The sequence below is a fragment of the Rhinolophus sinicus genome, linkage group LG12 (genome assembly GCF_036562045.2).
Source record: "Rhinolophus sinicus isolate RSC01 linkage group LG12, ASM3656204v1, whole genome shotgun sequence".
In the NCBI taxonomy this organism is placed as follows: domain Eukaryota; kingdom Metazoa; phylum Chordata; class Mammalia; order Chiroptera; family Rhinolophidae; genus Rhinolophus; species Rhinolophus sinicus.
The window spans coordinates 13,406,144-13,428,111 of record NC_133761.1 but is presented as its reverse complement, the minus strand read 5'-3'; the positions used below and the strand labels follow the sequence as shown (position 1 = coordinate 13,428,111).

Genomic DNA, 21,968 nt, shown 5'->3' with positions numbered 1-21,968 from the left:
GATGACAAGATTCTATTAGATTCTATTGAGTCGACGCAAATTATACATTTCAGGAAAGATACTTGACTCTGCAAAAAGTCTCTTCCAGTTATAAATTCTGTGATAACATAAACCATGAAAATTTTAGCTACATGTAATCCCATGCTGAAGGTGATTATTATTATTATTATTATTGTATTATTATTTGGTGAAATATATCAGCTAAGTATCTCTATCAATTTTTTTACGTATCTCTGTTTATCACATGTTCATCTATATGACCAGAGATATTTTAAAGGTATTTAAAGATAACTACTGCCAAGATGGTTATTCCCCACTGAATGTTATGTTTACTTGTACTGAGAAGATAGGGAGCATGGGAACACTCCAAGGCAAAGATCTAAAACAGAGACAAGAGACTTGTGATATATTTGATTTTCTTTAAATTCAAGCATCTTACCTATTGTGAAATAAGCTTACCCATTTTGCACTTTTTAATCTAAAGTCAAAATGGAAAATCTTCCCTTATACTTGATTGCTTAGGTTCAAATAGTTTTATACAAATTCTCTATATTTTGAAAATCAAATGACAATGCTTAGCATGAGATAATTTCTCTTTAGTGTACATACAAAATACATAATTTACAATACACAATTAGTTATAACAGTTAAAACAATTAAATACATAATAGATAATTACATAGGTAAAGTTAAAAAATATTCAATGACGAGTGAAAAATACATAAAACACACAGTCGCTCTAGTAAAAGTTTTAAAAAATTAAATTTGAAGATTTAGTCTGGTACTTTTCTTATGGATGATTCTTTTCACTAACTACTATTACATTTTTTTCTTTATATTTTTTACTTTATATTAAATTAAATCAAACACATTTTTAAATATTTTAACTAAAATATTCTCTACTTTTCTAAGTTTGAAGGTTTTTAGTACAAACTTATAACCCTTGGGTTATATCTATGGCTGTGTGGCAGCTTTTTACAAACAAGTCTTGCATAGCCTGGACTTCTGCCTGTAGTTTGCTCAATATTTGGGTAAGGGTCTTATCTTCTAATAATAGGCCCAGTCAAGCCATTTTGCATTGTAGTGATTTTGGATGTGTAGTGAGTGACCAGAAGGGCAAATGGCTATATAGTCATTAATCATTTTAAGTAAGTTCTGTTCTAGGTAAATAGAATTATTTTCAGGTGACATAGACAGATATATCACTTGATATATAATTATAAAAACAACTAAACACACCAAAAAAGAATTTATGTGATTAATCCTACCATTTCTATACATGGTAAAATTTATGAATGGATGTATAAACCATACTTTTTTTTTGTTTTAGTAAATGATGAATACCATAAACTCACCATTCTTAGCCAGGTTAAGACTGTAATTATGTAATAAATAAGGCAACTCAAGAATCATTATGAACTCTTTTTCTGGATATTACCTTAAGTCCTGGCCTTTTTCTCTACAAAGCTCTCATTGTTTCATTTTTCTGGGTGCAGAGCTTCTCCAAGAAAAAAATAAAAATTATCTCAACTCACTGACTATTTATTTCCAGACTTCTAACTAGAGAGGGTGTAGTAAAAAAAAGAAAATTATTGAACACATGGTTTTAATAATGAATAACTTGAAAGACATCATACAACATCAAGAACAAATAGAAAGATCTCATTTTGCTAATTAACTAGATTTCAGAAAGATTCACTACTATGTTTTTAAATGTAGATTTGGGCCACAACATTGACATATATATATATATATATGTATTTTTATATATATGTATTTTAAAATTACATATATATATATGTAATTTTAAAACTTTATAGAAGAAAATTTAGGGAAAAAATTTTTTTTAAAAAAGCAATCATACATTGATTGATCAAATTATAATGTAAATATGCAATACACTACTTGGACACTGTCAAAAAGGAGGTAGTTCTATATATCCTTAAAGGGAATGATATTTATAATACAGACAGTGCCAAAAAATGTATACACATTTTAAGAAAGGATAAAACTATTAAAATTATGCTGATGGTAACCACTTTGAGCACCTCTTGTAATTGCAGAAGGCAATTGTGACTTGTATTCATCTTTTATTATCGGTATATATTGAATATTACAATTTTAATACAGTTTTTTCTTTCTTAAAGTGTGTAGACATTTTTTGGCACCCTCTGTATTAGCATGAATAAAAACAAATAAATTTAAGAAAGTATAGTGTGAATACTAAACTGTTTAGTGTGAATACTACTCTTTCAATTTCCCAGACTACAACCTTGAAATCCTCCTTGACTCTTCTCTTTTTCTCTCACATCCTGCTTTCGATTCTTTAGGAAATAGTTTTGCTTCTACTTTCAAACTATGACACTATCTCTCCTATGCAATAGGCTCATCACAGTTCTTGCTCTTACCTTTGCCTCCCTTTAGTGTGCTCTCAACACAGTAGAGTAATTTCATTACGTCAGTCATGGTTGCTTTTTTATTCAACCCTCAGTGGCTCCCACCTCGTGTAAAATGAAAGCCAAAGTCCTTATAATGGACTCTGCAGGTACCCATAATCTCAGCTCCTATTACCTTTGTCTTCATCTCCTCCACGCCACTCTTGCTCCATTCATTTCCTTACTTTTCCCAGAACATACTAGGTATTCCACCTTAAGTCTGTTTCACATACCTGAATGATCTTCTTCCAGATATCCATGTGGCTGACTTGCTCATTCCCTTTCAAGTATTTTCTCAAATGTCATCTTTTTCTTAATTGAAAACTTGAAAAAAAAAATTATGTACCTAGCATTGTTTCTGCAATAAGGTAGATGTTTTGAATGACCCATTGAAGGAAATTCACTTAGTCCAACTTAATGAAGCCCATATCCTTCCAGGACTGACAAAAACACTGGCGGCACATATTGCGGCCCTATTTCCGGATCAGACTGTTGGGGTTTCAGCAGACGCGGGAAGAATGAGAACCCTGGCCGAATTTTCTCGGAGGGTTCCAGTAGAGCTGCTGGTAACCCATCTTGCTCTCTCAGATGCAACGAGGCAAAAGGCTCTCAAATGTAATCTTTTCAATGAAGCCTACCCCAACCGCCCTGTTTTAAAATCACAAACCATATCCCAGCTTCATCCTTAGCATTCTCCAGTTCCCTTACCCTGTTCTATTTATTTTTTTCCCTAGACTGTAGTACTTCCTAACATGCTATTCGTACCTGGTCATTATAGTTATTATTTATTGTCTATTTCCCTCTAAAGAATGTAAGCATCACAAAACAATGGGTCTTTGTCCATTTTGTTTATTCCTATATTCCAAGTATCTAGAACAGTGCCTGGAATATAGAATATACTTATCAAATGTTTGTAAAACAATTTTAAAAAATTTTTTTTGGGGGTGGGTGGGAATAGTGTGTTTTTTCTAGGGCCCATCAGCTCCATTTTGTTGTCTTTCAATCTAGTTGCCATTTTCAATCTTAGTTGCAGGGGGCGTGTCCCACCATTCCATGCAGGAATTGAACCTACAACCTTGTTGTTGAGAGCTCACATTCTAACCAACTGAGCCATCCAGCTGCCGCGTAAAAAATTTTTTAAGGAACATAGAACTTAACCACAAGGGACATATATCAAATATTAGTAAAGAATATGACTGGAAAATATGGAGGGGTGGGTAGGGTTTTTACCCTTTACTTTCTATATATCTGTAATATAAGAATTTTAAAAACAATATCACCTTTATAATAACAATGCACAACTAGAAACAAAAGAAAAGAAAAGCCATTCTTAATTCTACTATTCTAACACATTCAGTACTGATTTTTTTTCTATGCAATAAAATGGACATGTAAACAAACTTAGATTAAAACACTTTTGCAGCTATATCTTTTTGGAAACTTTATTCTAATATACTGTTCTAAATTTCTTTTCATTATGAAGGAAAGACTTTTTTCCAGTTTTGTTCAGATATAATTGACATACATCACTGTATGAGATTTATATGTATTGCATAAAGATTTGACTTACACATATTGTGAAATGATTACTACAATAAGTTTAGCTAACATTTATCATCCCATATAGATACAATAAAAAGAAATTAAATGTTTCTCCTTGTAATGAAAATTCTTAGGATTCACTCTCTTAATAACTTTTCTATATATCATATAGTACTGGTAACTATAGTCATTATGTTGTATATTACAGACTTAGTACTTGCTTATCTTATAACTGGAAGTTTGTACATTTGACCACCTTTCTACAAGTTCCCTTTCCCCTCGACCCTTCACCTCTGGTAACTACAAATCTGATCTCCTTTTCTATGAGTTTGCTGGTTTGTTTTGTTTGTTTTTAGATTTCACGTATCAGTAAGATCATACAGTACTTGTCTTTCTCTGTCTGACTTATTTCACCTACCATAATGTCTTCAAGGACCGTCTATGTTGTCGCAATTGGCAGGATTTCCTCATTTTTTTATGGCTAAATAATATTCCAACTTTTTTATCCATTTATTTGTTGAGGGATACTTAGATTGTTTCAATGTCTTTGCTATTGTAAATAATGCTTCTAGGATGTTGGGAGTGCAGATGTCTGAGTTAGTGTTTTCATTAAGAAAAGATTCTTGATATGTGTTTCACTATGAGGTAAGGAGAACAATTAAAGTTCAGATGGAAATTTTTAGTGCCATTCTCCTTTGAGACACATTTACCCATAATTTCTGATGAAACTAAACCTCCACTTGGTATGACCTAAAATACCTGGAGGTCTGTGTGAACATATATACATGATATTTATGTACGTATTTTTATTTGTAAAGGTCATTAGAGTGTATCATCCGTGGTTTTTTCCCCCCAAAACACAGCCAGCCTTAAATTTAGGGAAAAAATAGATAGCAGATTGAAAATTTCATAAGAGTCAACCTTTGTCAAAATATGTTTCTATTGGATAGTCGTAGTACCCTAAATAAGCAGAAATAAGAAATTCTCTGCAAAGTGACTGTTAAGATGTATCCGTGTTTCCTGGAAGAATAAACACTGGAACATAATAGAATTGCATTGCATTCTGATCAAATAAGTAGCAATTTCCTAGCACTGTCTTAAAACAATGGACAAATAGAACCACATCTCTTTCATCCAATCATTCATTCACTCAGCAAAATTTCATTGAGCACATACAACCACTGTGGTAGGCAAAAGAGCACATTTATAGAAGATTAAGACACAGCATGTGCCTTTGAAAGGAACTGCATTGGAAATTCAATGAGGTCAAGTGTCTGTTGCTTCCTGCCCCAGAGCAGCTCTTGTCAAGCTCACTTGGAGCTTTCCCTTCATTTCCTGAAGGGACCCAGCCAATCCCAAAGCTGCCAGGAGCATACAGCCGTTTATGCAATCTGACTGCAGACTGCTGGAGCAGCTCACGTGCCCAGCTGCTTGGCCTGCGACTCCGAAGGCAGCTGTGTGAGCCCACAGGCCTTGCTTGGCCACCCAGGAGCTCTCCCCAGAGGGGAAAAGCTGGAGCTACAGCCCACCTGGCTACTGCAGGACATTGAGAGGTCAAGCTGGGAAGGGCCCGGAGTCTACAAACCTTCACCTTCAATACTGAGCAGTGCAGGACAGGGCTTTGGTGGTGGTGGTGGTGGGGGGGGCAACCTGAAGCCCAAGTTAACAGTGTTATGAATGATGGCTGGCATTTAGCTGCTTGATTTCTGTTGCTTGACAGGGGGAGGAGATTACGAGACGGGCTCTGGACAAACATAAAGCTTCGTTCAGGTAGAAGCTATACAGCTTAACATCTGTGTGACTCTAAGTAAGTTAGGTAACCTCTCTGGGGTTCAGTGGCTGCATCTGTAAAACAGGGAAAATAATAAAACCGACCTCATAGGGCTATCAAGAGGATTAAAGGAGAAAAACGTATGCCAAGTAATTACTATATTTCCTACAATATAGTAAACTCTTTACCTTACTGACCCTTATTTTTGTTACCTTTTCCCCCCAATTTGCTAGTTTTTATACCTGCTTTTCTCATTCTTTTGATTTAGCCTAATGTTTATGTAGCACCCACTTTTTGCCAGATATTTTACAGGATTGTGAAGAATACAAAGGTGAAAGGGTTATTGCTCCTCTACTCTAAAAGCTCTCAGACCATCAAGGGAAAAGAAAGGCACCCAACATTTATTGTGTACCTACTATGTGATAGGATCTAACAGACTAAGCATGCTGCCTAGTGTGACCTCATGAGTGACTGTAAGACTCACATTATTTTACTGTCAAATAAGAATAACAGCTATTTCATTGGGTTTTTCTTAAGATCAAATGCTGAATTTAAGTTACAGTAATATAAGGTGCCTTTCCATCAACTGGGTTGGTTTTCCTCTTATATATGATTGACGGAGCTGACTAGTAAGATTATAGGCTTAGCAATTTTATGTCTACAGCAGGCACCACTTTAAGACACCGTCTGAACACAGTCTCCCAGAGCACATCTTCTACTACTGCAGAAATGACCATTTTCTTTTCCCTTTATTTTTATCAGCCATTATTGTTTTATTTCAAGAATCTATTTATATGACTATGTTCTTTCCCAGAAGCTCTTCTCCACATAGGTGAAGATATTGTCTTACATACCTTAATATTTCAGGGTCTGAGCAGGGAGCCTACATATTTTAGAAGGTTAATATGAAGAAAGAAAGAAAGAAAGAAAGAAAGAAAGAAAGAAAGAAAGAAAGAAAGAAAGAAAGAAAGAAAGAAAGAAAGAAAGAAAGAAAGAAAGAAAGAAAGAAATGGAAACATATAACACATAAATATTTTTATACAGAGGGTGTCAAAAAATGTATACACATTTTAAGAAAGGAAAAAACTATCAATATATACCGATAACAAAAGATGAATACAAGTCACATTTGACGTCTGCAATTACAAGAGGTGCTCAAAGTGGTTACCATCAGCATCCAGTCACTTCTGATTATGGTGAACTGCTGCTTGAGCAAAGTTGACCAAAGTGTTAACATCTATTAAAATGTGCATACAGTTTTTTGGCACACCCAGTATATACATGTATAAGTTTACATATTATATATAAATACATAATTTATACATTTATTATATTTATACATTATGTAACTTATACAATTATATATAAATATATAACAATATATAACATAAATTATGTTATATATAATATAAATAAAAATGACTATATTTATATATTAAGAAATACATATATTTCTTAAATGATGGCTGACTTGACTCATTTCTTACCTTTTATGGGGTGTTGTTAGATGACAATGAGTGTTGAAAGAAGAATGGATGGCCTCTCATGTGCATTTTAAATATATTCAAATGTATTCATTCCCATATTAAATTATTTACACAGGACTGAGTGATGTTTGGGAAACTTCAAGATGAAGATACATAGGTATAAAGATAGATAGATGTATCTTTATGATATAAAATGTCTTAATAAAAAAAAACGAAACACTTTTCCTTCTCTTAGATTTTTGCTAGTTATTTTTTATCCTCATGCTCAGCTGAGTCTTTGAAACGTTTGTGATTCAAGTAAAGTTTACAGGAAGTTTCTTACCTTCCTGAAGCAGTTTATAAGAACTTAAAAGAGGGTTTTCTCTGCTCCCAACAAAATAAGCTTATCTGTTGATTTATTACACTTTACTCTCTTTTCCTGAAATCTCAATCTCTATTTTTAAAAAAATGCAACAACTTTGCCTGTTTTTAATTTTCATTTCCCTGGCAAATTGTCTTACTTGTTCTTTCCTTTCATTTGTCAGAAATGATATTTTTTGCTCATTCCTCCTCCCTGTCCCTCTCCCCAGCCACCACTGGTTTGTCCCAAATGTCTGCCTCTGTTTTCTCAACTAGAGTGACATGAAATATCTTCCTCCAAACATTGTGACCTCAAACTAAATGAATGTCAGGAGAAGTTCTCATATTCCTCACCTTGTTGTGCATTATCATACTATAGATCCAGGGACTCTGATGTACTACAATTCGTTTATAATAATAACCTGCGTATTTAACAAATATTGCTAGTGTACTTGAACGTCTGTGATAGTCTCAAAGGAGACATACAGAACACGTAAAATCTGTTGGCTGTTTGTAAATCTGGCAAAATTTTTATTGGATTGGGTGAATGATACTTATATCTATCTTAAAACTAACTTGGTTTTATTTATTCTTAACTAAATTTGCCAAATAAATATATGCCATTCAGCAAGTAGCCTTTCCAAAAAGAAAAAAAGCTGCTACTTTTGTAAAATTCAGTAAGATATTCTATGTGTCCATAGAGTGCAGGCAAATTTTGCTATGTGATAAATGTATATTCAGACATTATATGTGTCTGAATTTCGAGTTATTTGCTGTCCCTTAGTCACCTCTTTATCTGTCACTGGAACCTAAAATCACTCTGAGCAACATATAGTACAATCAATAACTGTTGAATAAAAGACATTCTTTCACTCAAAAAATTAAGCACCCACTATGTGCTCAGTGTGAAAGCAAGCCCTGGGAAACAAAGGTGAGTAAAACACAGTCTTTGTTCCCCAGGATTTCACGATCTAATTTAGGAGAGAGAGACAATTATAATCATAGTGATAAATTGCCTGATAAATGTGTTAAAGTGAACAAATCCTAGATTTAATTGGTCTAGGCATGTATCTAGATCTGGGTATGTTTTAAAAGATAAATTGTAGTTTTTCCAGGCAAAGAAAACTAGGATGGAATTGTAGATGGAGTCTAAACACTGTAAAAAATATAAATGATGTATTTTCTAAAGTCATTAAAAATGATTATAAGCATCAAATAATCACAGCATTGTAATTGTAATTTGCTTTACTGAAATGAATAGTACATTGAAGGTGGTATGATTCACTGGGCAGCAAATAAATGTTCAAGAGTTGACATCATAGCTTTTGCTGCAGAGACAAGTTTTCGATACCATAGATATCCCCCCAAATTCGTGCCCTTCCTTAATGTGTGTGAACACAGAGAATTCACAGGGCGTGGTACAATGGAATTAAAGCCTCTTATAAGAACTTCTGCCTACTTACCTCTCTTTAAGCAAAGGGTAGGGACACTGAAATAGTCAGGCAATCCCCAAAAAAGACTGTGGACATTTATTAGGGGAGCATTCTTAGGTAAGTGCCTCAAAGTCACTGAGGTCCAGGGTCCTTGAAGTTGAGAGGGGACCAAGAATAACCAGCTCCGAATGAGGATTAAATGAGATACAGTCTCTGTATTAGTCAGAGTTCTGCAGAGAAACAGAGCCAGTAGAATGTGTGTACATACATGGAAAGAGATTTATTACAAGGGATTGGCTCACATGATTTTGGAGAATAATAAGTCCCTGATCTGCAGGGTGAGTTGGCAAAGTCTGGGGACCTAGGAAAGCCAGTGACAAGAACCCCATTCTAAGTCAGAAGGCCTGAGAATCAGGAGAAGTGTAGTTCCAATGCAAAAGCCAGCAGGTGTGAGACCCCGGAAGAGTAAATGTTCTGATTCGAATCTGAAAGCAGGAAAAAACCGATGGTCCAGTTTGAAGGGAGTCAGGCAGGAGGACGTCCCTCTTACTTGGGGAGGTTCAGCTAATTTGTTCTAGTCAGGCCTTCAACTCATTGCATGAGGCCCACCCACATTTGGCAGGGCAAGCTGCTTTACTCAGTCTGCAGATTCAAATGTTAATCTTATCCAAAAACATGCTTGTAAAGCACCCAGAATAACGTTTGAGCAACTATCTGGGCACCCAGTGGCCCAATAAAATTGACACATAAAACTAGCCACCAGAATACCTAAAGTTCCTTACACAATGATGGAAGCAGCGTTTCATACAAGTTTTAAAGAAATGAAAGAGTACATGAAACCAGGATGAAAACAAAGACAAATGGCTTTCTTAATCATTGCTTAATTGGGAACAGGAAAAAATGGGCAACACATAAATAATTGTTCCTGTAGAAGCTAAAGTAATATAGAAGACTGAGAAGGGGGAACTGATTTCAGGAATTTACTATAAAATACAGAGTATTGACATAGTTTTCCCAGGAGAGAATATGGCACACAAACCACAACAAACCACAGAATGTGAAAATTAGCTTGTGGCCAACCCAAAAGATAACTTTCTAACCATAGCTGGGATGAGCTACAATTCTAGTGGTAATCCAACATGGAAATGAAGGGAAAAATCTTGTGTGTGATGCTGTATCTCTCAGTGGACTCTATTCAATAACGCCTATAAGACAACAGATAAAGGTCTAGAAACCACAGAAGACTGTTAAAACTTACTTTCCCCCAGAGAAATAAATGGAAATCCTAATGGAAAAGAAGATATAGACATGAATGAGAAAGCCAGGGGTATGTTTTTCAACAGACCCTATCCTTTGATTTGAATACGTCTGAATATTTTATACTTATTCAGTGTCAGCTTGTGCCAGACATTATGCTTACTATCGCTTATGCTCCTTTCATATAAACACATTGTAAGGTAATGCAGGTATACATCTGACAAATGAAGATAAAGGACCTTAGACAAGGAAAGATTAATGAGACATACGAAGAGAACACTGGATCTGTGATTCAAACATAAATCCTCCCATTCTAAAGTCAGAATATTTAGTAGTCCTAGGTATTCTTTATAGTGGACACTGTATTGTTTCATGACAAATTGAGATACATATTCTTAAAATTCTCTGAAGACTCTACAAACTACAAGAAATCTGGCCTCCTACATGCTCACATAAAATAAAATTCGTATCCATATTTTATCATCTGAATGTCCAGCAGAATAGAAAAGTCTTGCCTAAAGAAAGTAACGCTATGACCAGCTGTACCGTGTATCATGGCAAAAGAGGAAGTTTAATATTTGGTTTTGGTCCTGGTAGGAAAAGATGGGGAAAAATGGTCTCCTTACAATATTTTCAGTTCTCCTTCATCATTAAATTTATGCTGCAGGTGCTTGGCAGTATACTTCAGTGGCTCAGTACATGGGCTTTGGGTACTGTTCTAGAACAAAGCAGACTAAAGAAACATAAAATCTAAATCTTTAGGCCCTGGATTGAGGAAATATGTCTGCAAAGACTATGACAGGAACAATTGTTTTCAACAAAAATTCAATTCAATACATTTTTAACCATTGATACTCTTAGGTAAGGGGGATATTGGTATTTCTTGTACCTTTCTTGCAACTTTTTGGTTAGTTTGAATTTTATCAAAAGAAAAAGTTTAGAGATAAAAGCACAAACAAAACAAAATATTTCCTCTCCAAAGAAAGAACTGTAGCTGGATAGACCTGATTTGAATATCAGCTGCATCATTCACTAGATATGGGACTTTGAGAAAGTTAATCATTCCAAGCTTCAATATTCTCATCAATAAAAAAGGATAAAAGAAACTACTCATGAAAATTTGCTGTGAGACTGAAAACATTTTACGTACCATACTTAGCAGAATTCAGCATATTCTACCAAAAATAAAATGTCTCATAATAGGTATAATAATAGTAACTGTTTAATGAGTTTAATTTGCCTGTGTTATCAGAAAAATTGTTTTAATCTTTTTTTCTCAGGGAGACCTGTCTCAGAATTACCATGAAAAGATTTTGCTGCATCTGGTCTTCTTAAAATATCAACTTTGATCTCAGAGACTCTGAAGGTATATTATATACCACCTTTTAGATAAATGCATATCTTTTGGGGAAAAGCCACTGGGTTATTTTCATAAGGCTAATAATAAAAACTTTTAGAAAGAGTGAACAGCTCTGTTTTATAGATCCCAGTCTTTGCCCTCGCAGTGTTTTGTCAAAACAAGTCTTTTTCCCACAGGAAAATCTGTCAGAAAACTTAACCTCTCACCAGCTACTGTTTAATACCATTTCCTTTTTAATGGTCCTACCAAATAAACTAGAACAGCTACTGCTTACAGAAAATTGTAATTGTATAAAAAATGTGGTTGGTGTAAAAGATCACATAATTGTTGTTAGTAAAATTATTATAAATAATAATAATACCAGCTGACACTTCCTTATACTTTCAGGCAATTTGAAGTAACTGTGTGATTACATTTATGTAAGAGTCTTCAAAGCACAAAATTATAGAGATGGAAAATGGATCAGTGGTTGCCAGGGATTAGTGCTGGATGGGGATGGGGGTGGGAGAAGGAGGTGGGTGTGGTTATAAAAGGCCAACATGAGGGATCCTGGTGGTGACAGTAATGCTGTGTTTCCCGAAAATAAGACCTAGCTGGACAATCAGCTCTAATGCGTCTTTTGGAGCAAAAATTAATGTAAGACCCAGTCTTATTTTACTATAATATAAGACCTGGTTTTTATAATATAATATAATATAATACCCGGTATAATATAATATAATATAATATAATATAATATAATATAATATAATATAATATAAGGCCGGGTCTAATATAACATAATATGATATAATATGATATGATATAATATAACATAATATAATACCGTGTAATATAATATAATATAATAATTCCTGATCTTATATTAATTGTTGCTCCAAAAGGCACATTAGAGCTGATGGTCTGGGTAGGTCTTATTTTCAGGGAAACATGGTGGATGGATGGATGGATGGATGGATGGATGCATGCATGTATAGATAGATAGACAGACAGACACAGACAGGCAGACGTATCCCATTGGTTCTGTTTCTCTGGAGAACCCTGACTAATACAAGCTCCTACTGTGTTTCCCTGAAAACAAGACCTAGCTGGACAATCAGCTCTAATGCATTTTTTGGAGAAAAATTAATATAAGACTTGGTATTATATTATTATATTATATTATATTATATTATATTATATTATATTATATTATATTATATTATATTATATTATATTATATTATATTATATTAAAGACCCGGTCTTCTTTATAGTAAAATAAGACCGGGTCTTATATTAATTTTTGTTCCAAAAGACACATTAGAGCTGATTGTCCGGCTAGGTCTTATTTTCGGGGAAACATGGTGGCATTGTTCTGTATTTTCAGTGTGGTGGTGGATACACCTGTGATCACATTATATAGAACTAAATGCACATGTGTATGCACACACACAAGTGTAGGTCAAACTGATACAATCTAAATAAAATTTGTGGATTTTATCAGTGTCAATTTTCTGGTTGTAATATTGTGCTACAGTTTTGCAAAGTGTCACCATTGGAGGAAACCAGGTAAAGAGAAGTTGACTTCTCACTCTTGCTTCTTTTAACCGCATATGATTTCACAATTTTCTCAAAATTAAAAAAAAAAAGAAACAAAACAACTGTAATTGGGAGAAAAATTACTTAATGTCTTTTATCTACCTTGACGCTGATAGTAACCTTTTAAGGAAGAGGAGAAATCTTTCTCTAGGTCACTTACATGCATTTTGATAACACTCTAATCTTGGTCCAAGTTCCAGATGGAATCTTCTGCCCTTTAAAAGGCCAGTAACTAATACAGAACTGCTGAATCCACCATCTTGAGATAAACAAGTTAGGCAAATGTGGATGTATTAGATTTGTCATTTGATGAATGAGGGAAAACTTCTCCAGGAAGAATAGGAGCAGCTTGAGTGAGTACAGTTTCTTGAGCATGCCCAGGGGGAAAATGAAGTCATTGTTATCTGACATGACACCTAGAGCGGCCTGCCCGGCAAGTCCGCCACCAACGAAGACTCTCCATAACGAAAGTCTGGGATCAATTAAGGAAAAGTGAACTTCTAACCTATGTGAACTGTCACGATTGAGTCCTGGCCTGGTTGATCTCTGAGTTTCCAGAGGTTAATCACAGCACTCCACAGCTGACAGGGACCTCCCCTCTTTTTCTACCTCCATTGACTAAACTTGTGCCCTCTGAAGCCCCAGAGGGGAGAAAGTTTCCTTTCCCCTTATTTCTATAGTAGAAAATAAAACAGATAAGTATAGTCTTGTTCAAGAATGAACCTCCTTTATCTAGAGCAATGGCTGATGTGTGATAAGTGTTCAATATATTTTTATCAAAATTAACTTGAAATAAACCTTAAGAGGAGTTCCAGCTCACAGCTCCTGATCTACACACACACACACACACACACACACACACACACACACACACACACACACACACACACACAGTCAAATCAGTCATCTATCTGTTAAATGCTAATTATGTATCAGATATTGTCTTTACATGTATAAGCACCAATCATTCCTTCCAAGAGTTCTATACAATAGGTGGTACATTAAATTCCCATTTAATAGGTGAGGTCATTGAGGAAAAGGCAGATTGAACAACTTCCCAGGTCACACAGCTGTTAAGTGGCAAAACAGGATGTAAATAGAATCAGAGCAAGCCCAGCAGTTGTGGTTAAGCAGCTAGCTAGCTATCTTGCCTCAGATAATTTACGGGGAGTGTTCGTTCATTCATTAGGCAGAAGTATGCATTCAAAAGTGAAGGCATCCATCTTGGTTTGGAGCTTAACCAAAATTCTCTGATAAAATTTCAAAAAGCATTCTAATTGTTCTTTTAATGTTTATAACAATTCTACGAAGTGGAAGTCATTAACCCTAGTTTATTAAACGGGAATATAGGTCACACTGTGGAGAAGATTGACTTTGACAGTATGTCCAGTATCACGGCCTCTTCTCAGTAACTTTGCAAGCGTTTAATAAAGATTTGGTGACTTCTTTAAAAAAATAAAAATAAATAAATGAAAAACATGGGGTCAATGTGGTTAAGTGACTTAAAATGATAACTCATTTAAGAAGTGTTGAACTCTTGTCTCCTGAGTTTAATCTTCTGAACCGGGCTCTTAGGTTTGTCATATATTGTTGAGTCTTGCATTTCAGGGTCAACCTTGTATCAGCAAGAATTTTAATTCAATTTTAAGGTCTGACTCTGACTAACTAGGTTAACTAAGCTTGTTGCGGTTCAATTTGCTTATCTATAATATGCAGCTACTAATAAAACCTGCACTTTCTGTCTCAGTGGGTCGATATGAAGAAAAGATGAGATAATGCAAGTGAAAAATCTTTGTCAGCTATAAACTCATAGGCACTTTTAAGTAACCACTATGGTTATTGTTTTTCAGAATCATTTGTACTTCCTGGAAATAATGTCAAAATGGGAAGTTTATTGGATTATAATGGGTGGTGGCGGCATTACACATTCAAGTTTGAATTCATTCATTCATTCATTCATCCATTCGTTCAACAAATAGGTGTTGAGGACCTATTATATGAGATGCACTACACTAGACCCTGTAGAAAATATAAAGTAGTACTTTACATAAATATTACCTGTTAAATTGTAGTTGTACAGGAAACATGTATTATTCACCATTCCCCCACCCTACCCCCCATATCTAGCTGTAGCAGGCACCCCATAAATGTTGACTAAATGTAGAAAAAAAAATAAGGCTCAGTCCTTTTCCTTTGGATGTTTATAATGCTGTTAAAAGATAGTGATAAAGGAAGTAAATGTCTCAAATAGAAGTGTGGATTATAGCAGATCTTTAAGGAATTGCATAGACTGAAAGTTGGTTGGATTACAGTTGTCCAGTTGACTATGAAAGAAATGGGATTTACCTTAGATAATAAAGACCCACCTGATATTCTTGGTTAGCCAGAAATTATTTAGAAGACTGATTTTCTAACTTAATTCCATCAGTAAGCCCCTTTGCCCAGAGATTCTATTCTGATTGACTCCCTAAGTTGGGCTGAGGCCAGAGAAGCTGTGTTTTTAAGAAGTACTGCAGGTAATTCTTATGGTCAGGTAAGTGTGAGGAATGTTAATGTACAAAGACAGTTTTTGTCTTCTTCCCTCCCTCCCATTCAGCAAAGATAATCTTCCAAAGACAAGGAACGTTTGGGAAGAACCTTCCAAAATATATGTAGGTTTAAGTATGCGGGGTTAGTATTAGCACTCACCGATTTATGTTCTGAGTTTGACTCAGTCATCAATTCACAAAAATTATTATAAACTTACTATGGTGCTCACCCTTATCACCATCCACATCTTCTGACACACACACACACACACACACACACACACACACACACACACACACACACAGCCTAACTTGGCAGTGTACTGGGCTGTGGGTATTCAGAACCTCATGATCTCACAACGTCTTCCTGAAGTGAAGCAATTAGATCAATTATTGTAATTAGAAGGATTCTGATGGGGTTATGCAGAGAGATCTGTGACTTCAAAGTCTACTACTAATGCATGACCTTGCAAAATCACTTAGCTTTTGTCTTCACCACATTGGACTGGAAGAACAAATGGGCCTAAAAACTGGAAAATTCTTGTGATGTTTTAAAACTCCTAACAGCAAGGGGTTGTTTGCTAACAAACCTCAGTGTTTTCTACTCCATCCAACAGGTGTTATTTTACACCTTCTATATGGCAGCACTGAATTTCTTGGCATCTTTGAAAATAACCACCAATTCTCTGTAGGCAGAAATGTATTCTCCAGAGCTGTTTTTTCAATAACATTTATTTTAACAATAATATGCTTAGTCTGCTGTGAAAATACAGCTTCCCTGATTAGGCAGCCAGCCCAGTTGAAAATCGTCTGGGGCTATAATTATAGCTATTTAATTGTTGAACAATCTCATAATAGCTGCAAAAGAATTCCAGTTTATTTACATGCAGAATTTAAATCTTGTTTTCTTCTCTTCATTCTTTTCATCTTTAAAGGAGAACTCAGGATGGGTCGTGTCTGAAGCTCCAGAGCACAATTAAGCCCCCTACAAAACGCTTTGGGACTAGGAGACTCTCTTTTGGTTAAAGTGAGGAGCTGTTGCCATGATTTGTTTTTATTTGATAAACAGAGAGAGCTGTTCTGTTCTGAGACCTCTCCTCCCCCGCCCCCACTCAGAAAGGGGGTGTTTATGTACAGCTGTGGGGAATTACTCACAAGAGGTTTAAACAGTGGAAAAAGAAAACATCCTCTTTTCTTTTTGGACCCACCCAGCCCACCAAGGTTTATAGATGTAGCCAATGGTAAGACAGATTACGGTTCACTGAAAACTCCCCTTGGACAATGGAGACCCAGACTCCATCAGGACAGCTACAAGATCTGAAGGGCTGACAAAGTGGCATTAACCACGACAGGCGAATGTCAAGGCAGAATCCTTTGAAGACTCTCTGCTTCAGAAACAGCTTGTAGATTAGATACCCACATAGGCGAAGCCATGGTGGCCAGGGTTGTATGAAATGTGTGAATGGAGTAAAATTACCTCAGTATGATACTCTGGTTCTTTTAGAATCATTAAACTCCCTCTTAGCCAACACTGAACACAATCTCGATTTTCTTACTCTTATTTTGTACAAATGTTGGATAAAAGACAGAATGGTCTCTTTCAAATTTTCCCTCGACTCAAATAATCTTTTTTTATGCGTTTTATTTAATTATGTTGATCCGTGCAAAACAGAAGCAGAGAATTTAACTCAATGAGAAATCTCGTTTCAAGATCTGAGCGTCACTTTCACAACAACCCCTTGAAATGAGGGTTAAACTTTTAACAAGTCCATCACTGGTGATACTGCTATTACTTCAAATTAAACATCAAGAGTTGTAATTTGTGGACTATTTTTAAACACACTAAGTGTTGGCCTGCTTGCTAGGACCTATAGGGAAACATATTTAATGCTACGAGCAAGATGAATTTTGAGCTTTAAGAATAGGCAATGAAGGTTTTTTCTATTACTTTTCAGTTTTCTTGACTTGAGAAGTGAGTCATGGAGTAGAGCTCTGAGACTATCTAATAAATAGTAAATGCATTAAAGATTAATAAGTACGTATATTCTGTAAATGGAGGATCAAATTGTAATGTTTTCTGACATCTTTTACCTACTGCAGTTTAAAGAAAAAAAATTGACAGAAAATTTTGTGTTTTCTGGAGTGTAATTCTCTAAATAACTTCTATCAAAATATCCTTATATAGAGTTGTCATGGCTATATATTTCTGGAAAAAACATTTAAAGAAAACTTTCCTATGTATGTGGCTTAATTAAGTTGAGCTTTGTTAAACCTTTTTTGAACTGATGACTATAACAGTTCAATAAATGACATAACTTAGAACTCCTTAAAACATTAGTATGCCAACTTTAAGTATTTTCTCCAAGTTACTGTGAAGACGTCAACCTAAGGTCAATATTCTTAATTTGTCTCAGTATTCTGCTGCATTGGCCTCTAACAATAGTTTTTAAATGGACTACCGTTTATTTGCATGCTTTTGGAGGGTGATATAAAAAGAAGTTCAAAATCAACAATTAAAAATTAATTTCATTTTTAAACTATTTCATTAAAAATATATTTACTTTGAATGTTGCACCCAAACATGATGACCTAATTCATTAATGGTAAACTCAGGTGCTAGGTCATATTAACATGCTTTGTAATTTTAGGCTCTAAGATGATACAAAAAGGAGATTCTTAGATTAAACAGCCTTCTTGTTTGAAAAAGTCTGTCATGATTAACATGTTTTTTCCTTTAAAATCTAACTTCCAAGATTACTGTTATACTTATTTCACATGGATGGGTTTTCTTCCTTAGAGTGTATATAATTATTAGGTAGAGATGGGCTGATATCTAACAAAACCAGAAATGATAGTGGTAGAGACCCCATAGAATAGTTAGGATTTTTCCATAATCTTCCATTTAAAATGATAACACATGATCTTAGTTCATTTCAATTATATTTTCATAAACAAAGAACAGACATGCATTGGGAAGCTGTCGTGCAGGGTGTCAGGCGGGGTCTCAGCTCCCGCTCCCCATGTAAGAACACAGGATATGGCTAGGCCAAAAAGGAACACCCATGGAGCCATAGACAGGGGAGTCACACCACTGTAGTCTCACTGGAGGCTGGGTTGGAGACACAGGAAGCAGGAGCCACACTATCTGCAACCTCCTGTCCACTTCTCCGCAATCTGCAACCCGCACTCCACCATGCTAACTGCAATCTGCTCTTGCCAGCTCAGCCACCATCTTCTTGCTAGCCCCCATTTTGCTGCTAGCGTAGCCACAGCAGTTATATTAGTGGCCAATGGCTCACTGGTTACAGCTGACGGCCAACTAGCCACAGCTGATGGCCATCCAATAACAGTTGATGGCCATTTACTACCTGAGCCAGCACCTTTCCATATGAGGCCGAGAGCCTGGAAACTGCACTCCTGGCTCTGTCCCCACAGAAGCACATATGACATAACTGGGGAAGCTCATTTACAAATCAAAAGTAAACATTGCCATGAGATTATTCCAGAGAAAATGTTTGGTTTATGAAAATCAGCCAGTAGTTGTAGTAGAGGGATGCTTACTCAGTTTTCTAAGCGAAAGAAAATCAAAACTTAACTTCTAATTCTTCAATTGTTTGTAGTAAGAACTAAATTACTTCAAGAGATAATTCTCACTCCCTTCTCTCCTTTCTCCCATTCCTACTTTCTTTTCTACTTCCTTTCATGACAAACTAGTGTTCATATTTTTAAATGTCGTTGTTACATTTATTTTTATTTCTTTAAAAAAATAAGGTCTTATATTTTTTGGTGTTTTATTTTAACGTTGAGTTCTACAGTGTTGTAGGGTCTAGCCTACCTGATGCATAATAGCTGCTCAAAAATATTTGTGGAGTGAAAACGAGTAAGTTAAGTCATACATACTAACAGTAGAAAATGTAAACACGATCCCCCTCCCTCCAGAAGAAGGATATGGAAGAAGAAAAGCCAAATGTTTAGTGTGCTGGACCATCCATGGGTTTATTAGTATCTGTGTAAAACCTGTGCTTGGATTTGTGACTGCCCTTATGCAGCTTTTACATCTAATTGTGTCACTCTTGAAAATCTACTGAGGAGCTGAGCAGAACGAGAAAGGATACTAGAAGCAAACCAAATAGAGGTAGCCTTTAAAATCCAATTACCCTGGACTCCATGGGCTTAAGAAAAGTCCATTCATTGCTAGAAAATGAACATTATTTATCCAAAAGTTTGCAGCTGTTACATTCTCTTGAGACTACACAAAATAAAACCTATCCATGCCAGGTTTTCCTGATTGCTTCACTTCAGTGATTCAGAGATAAAAATCCCAAAATAGGCATTTATAAATGCGAGGATGAAAGGAAGAAAAGACTCAGAACTGGGGTTGGTACTAGGGGCTGCTAGTTCTCAAACTACAAACCCTTAAGCTATTTTTCTCCTAATTTTGCCAGTGTGCCTGAGTGATAGCCTGTGTCAGTCAAAATAGTCACAGGCATTTCTGTACAATATATTCTGTTCTGTCTACACTGGTGGTTATTTCCAAAAAATGGAATTCCGGAAGAACTAAATCAAATAATGAAACCAGAAAACTTAAGCCTGTACGTAAAATAAGAAAACAAAAATTAAGAGGAGAAAGTGTGTTTTCCCAGGAATGTCTACATCTCTACAGACTCAGTTTTCAAAGTGGCTTTTCTTTGAATAGCCAACACGCTATGAGGATATAATACACTACTCACGATTCTCCGAGAAAGGATCTAAAGTGTTGTAATGTTTTCACTTTCCCAGAGGTGGATAGCGCCAAGAGGAAGGGCTGAAGGAAAGTGGGCAAAAGATTGTGGGAGTAGAAGAGAACTTGCTGGATCTGATCCAGTCGTTTTCAAAGGATACCCTCTTCCAAACAGAGCAAACCTTCAGGGGGGGATTATGCAAAACCCCTGCCTTCCAGCACCCCTGAAAACCTGCCACCCCCATCCATTCAGATTTGAGGATTAAGGAAACCAGGGGAATGAAAGCATCTGTTTATCTCTGGTCCATGTCAAGAATTGTTCCTTTGGGCTGAATCTTATCGTTCTATTGGAGGTGTGATTATATCTTTTACTCTCTCTCTCTCTCTCTCTCTCTCTCTTTCTTTCTCTCCTTCCTTCTTTCTTTTCTTTTTTTAGGGTCGGGGGTGGGGGTGGGGATCTGCATCTGATAGTTCTGTGTTTATTTTTTCAGCAAGGATGCTTAATTGTGTAACTCCTGGCTAGGTTTCCTTTGCCAAATGATAGAAATCAGGGTTGGAAAAGACCAATTAGGTCATTTTATCCTAACTCCTGCCAGTGAGAATTTTGCCTCTAATATGCAAGACGAAGTGTCCACCCCTTCCCCTGAGAGATTAACTTCACAATCCAATCAGTTCACACTGCCAACACATTTTCCCTGGCATTCAATTTACAATCAACATCATTGTTTTTCTTAATTCCATTATCACAAATTAAGGGTTTACTTTCTCTTTTTTTCAAATTAATGTACTGATAAGTCTTTCCCCTTATTTCTCCCAAAATATACTGACTTAGTTCATTAATTTTGTTCCTAGAATCTTGAGTTTATTTGCTTACATTTTTTATTCTTTACACGACTCTGGATCTCTTTGATATGAAGATAATGGAGGCTCCTGATTTCCCAACTTGGCACATTTCATCAAAAGGCATATAAGCAGTGGAATTAAGCAGAGAATTGAGACACTTCAATGTTTTCATAAATCAGCTTTCCTCACTATTTTGCTTCTACTTTCCAGAAGTTTCTGGAAGAGCAGTTAGTGAGTTGAGATATGTCAGCAATTCCATGTCTCAACTTTTTAGGTGTGTGTGTGTGTGTGTGTGTGTGTGTGCCTGTGTCAAATCTTCTGCTGTGGAAATTCTGGCTCAGATGATCAGATGAGATAAAGTAGTCAAGATAAGAGGTAGGAGGAGAAAAAGGACACTAGAACAATGAACTTAGGACTGAAGAAACTCAGCAACTCACCAGGAACACTCACTCCCTGAAGAGATGGACTCTTTTCAGGCTGAGGTGAGGCACTGTGGACCAGTGGTGCCCTGTGAGTAGCCTCCCTTTACAGCAGGGCTTGCCCTCCTGGGATTTTATTTCTTCATTGCCTTAGTCCCTGGCTTTTTTCCTGCCTTGCCTTGTCGTCTTCTTCTGATTCTCTGGCTTATTTTGGCCGGTGATCACCATGCCTGTCTAGTTCACCACGTAGATTG

The 21,968-nt window shown here is 35.9% G+C and overlaps 1 pseudogene; it reads right to left on the bottom strand.

Annotated features, from left to right (window-relative positions):
- Window positions 1-2,839: 2,839 nt before the first annotated feature.
- LOC109435585 (small ribosomal subunit protein uS14) lies at window positions 2,840-3,037 on the bottom strand (annotated as a pseudogene).
- Window positions 3,038-21,968: the final 18,931 nt, after the last annotated feature.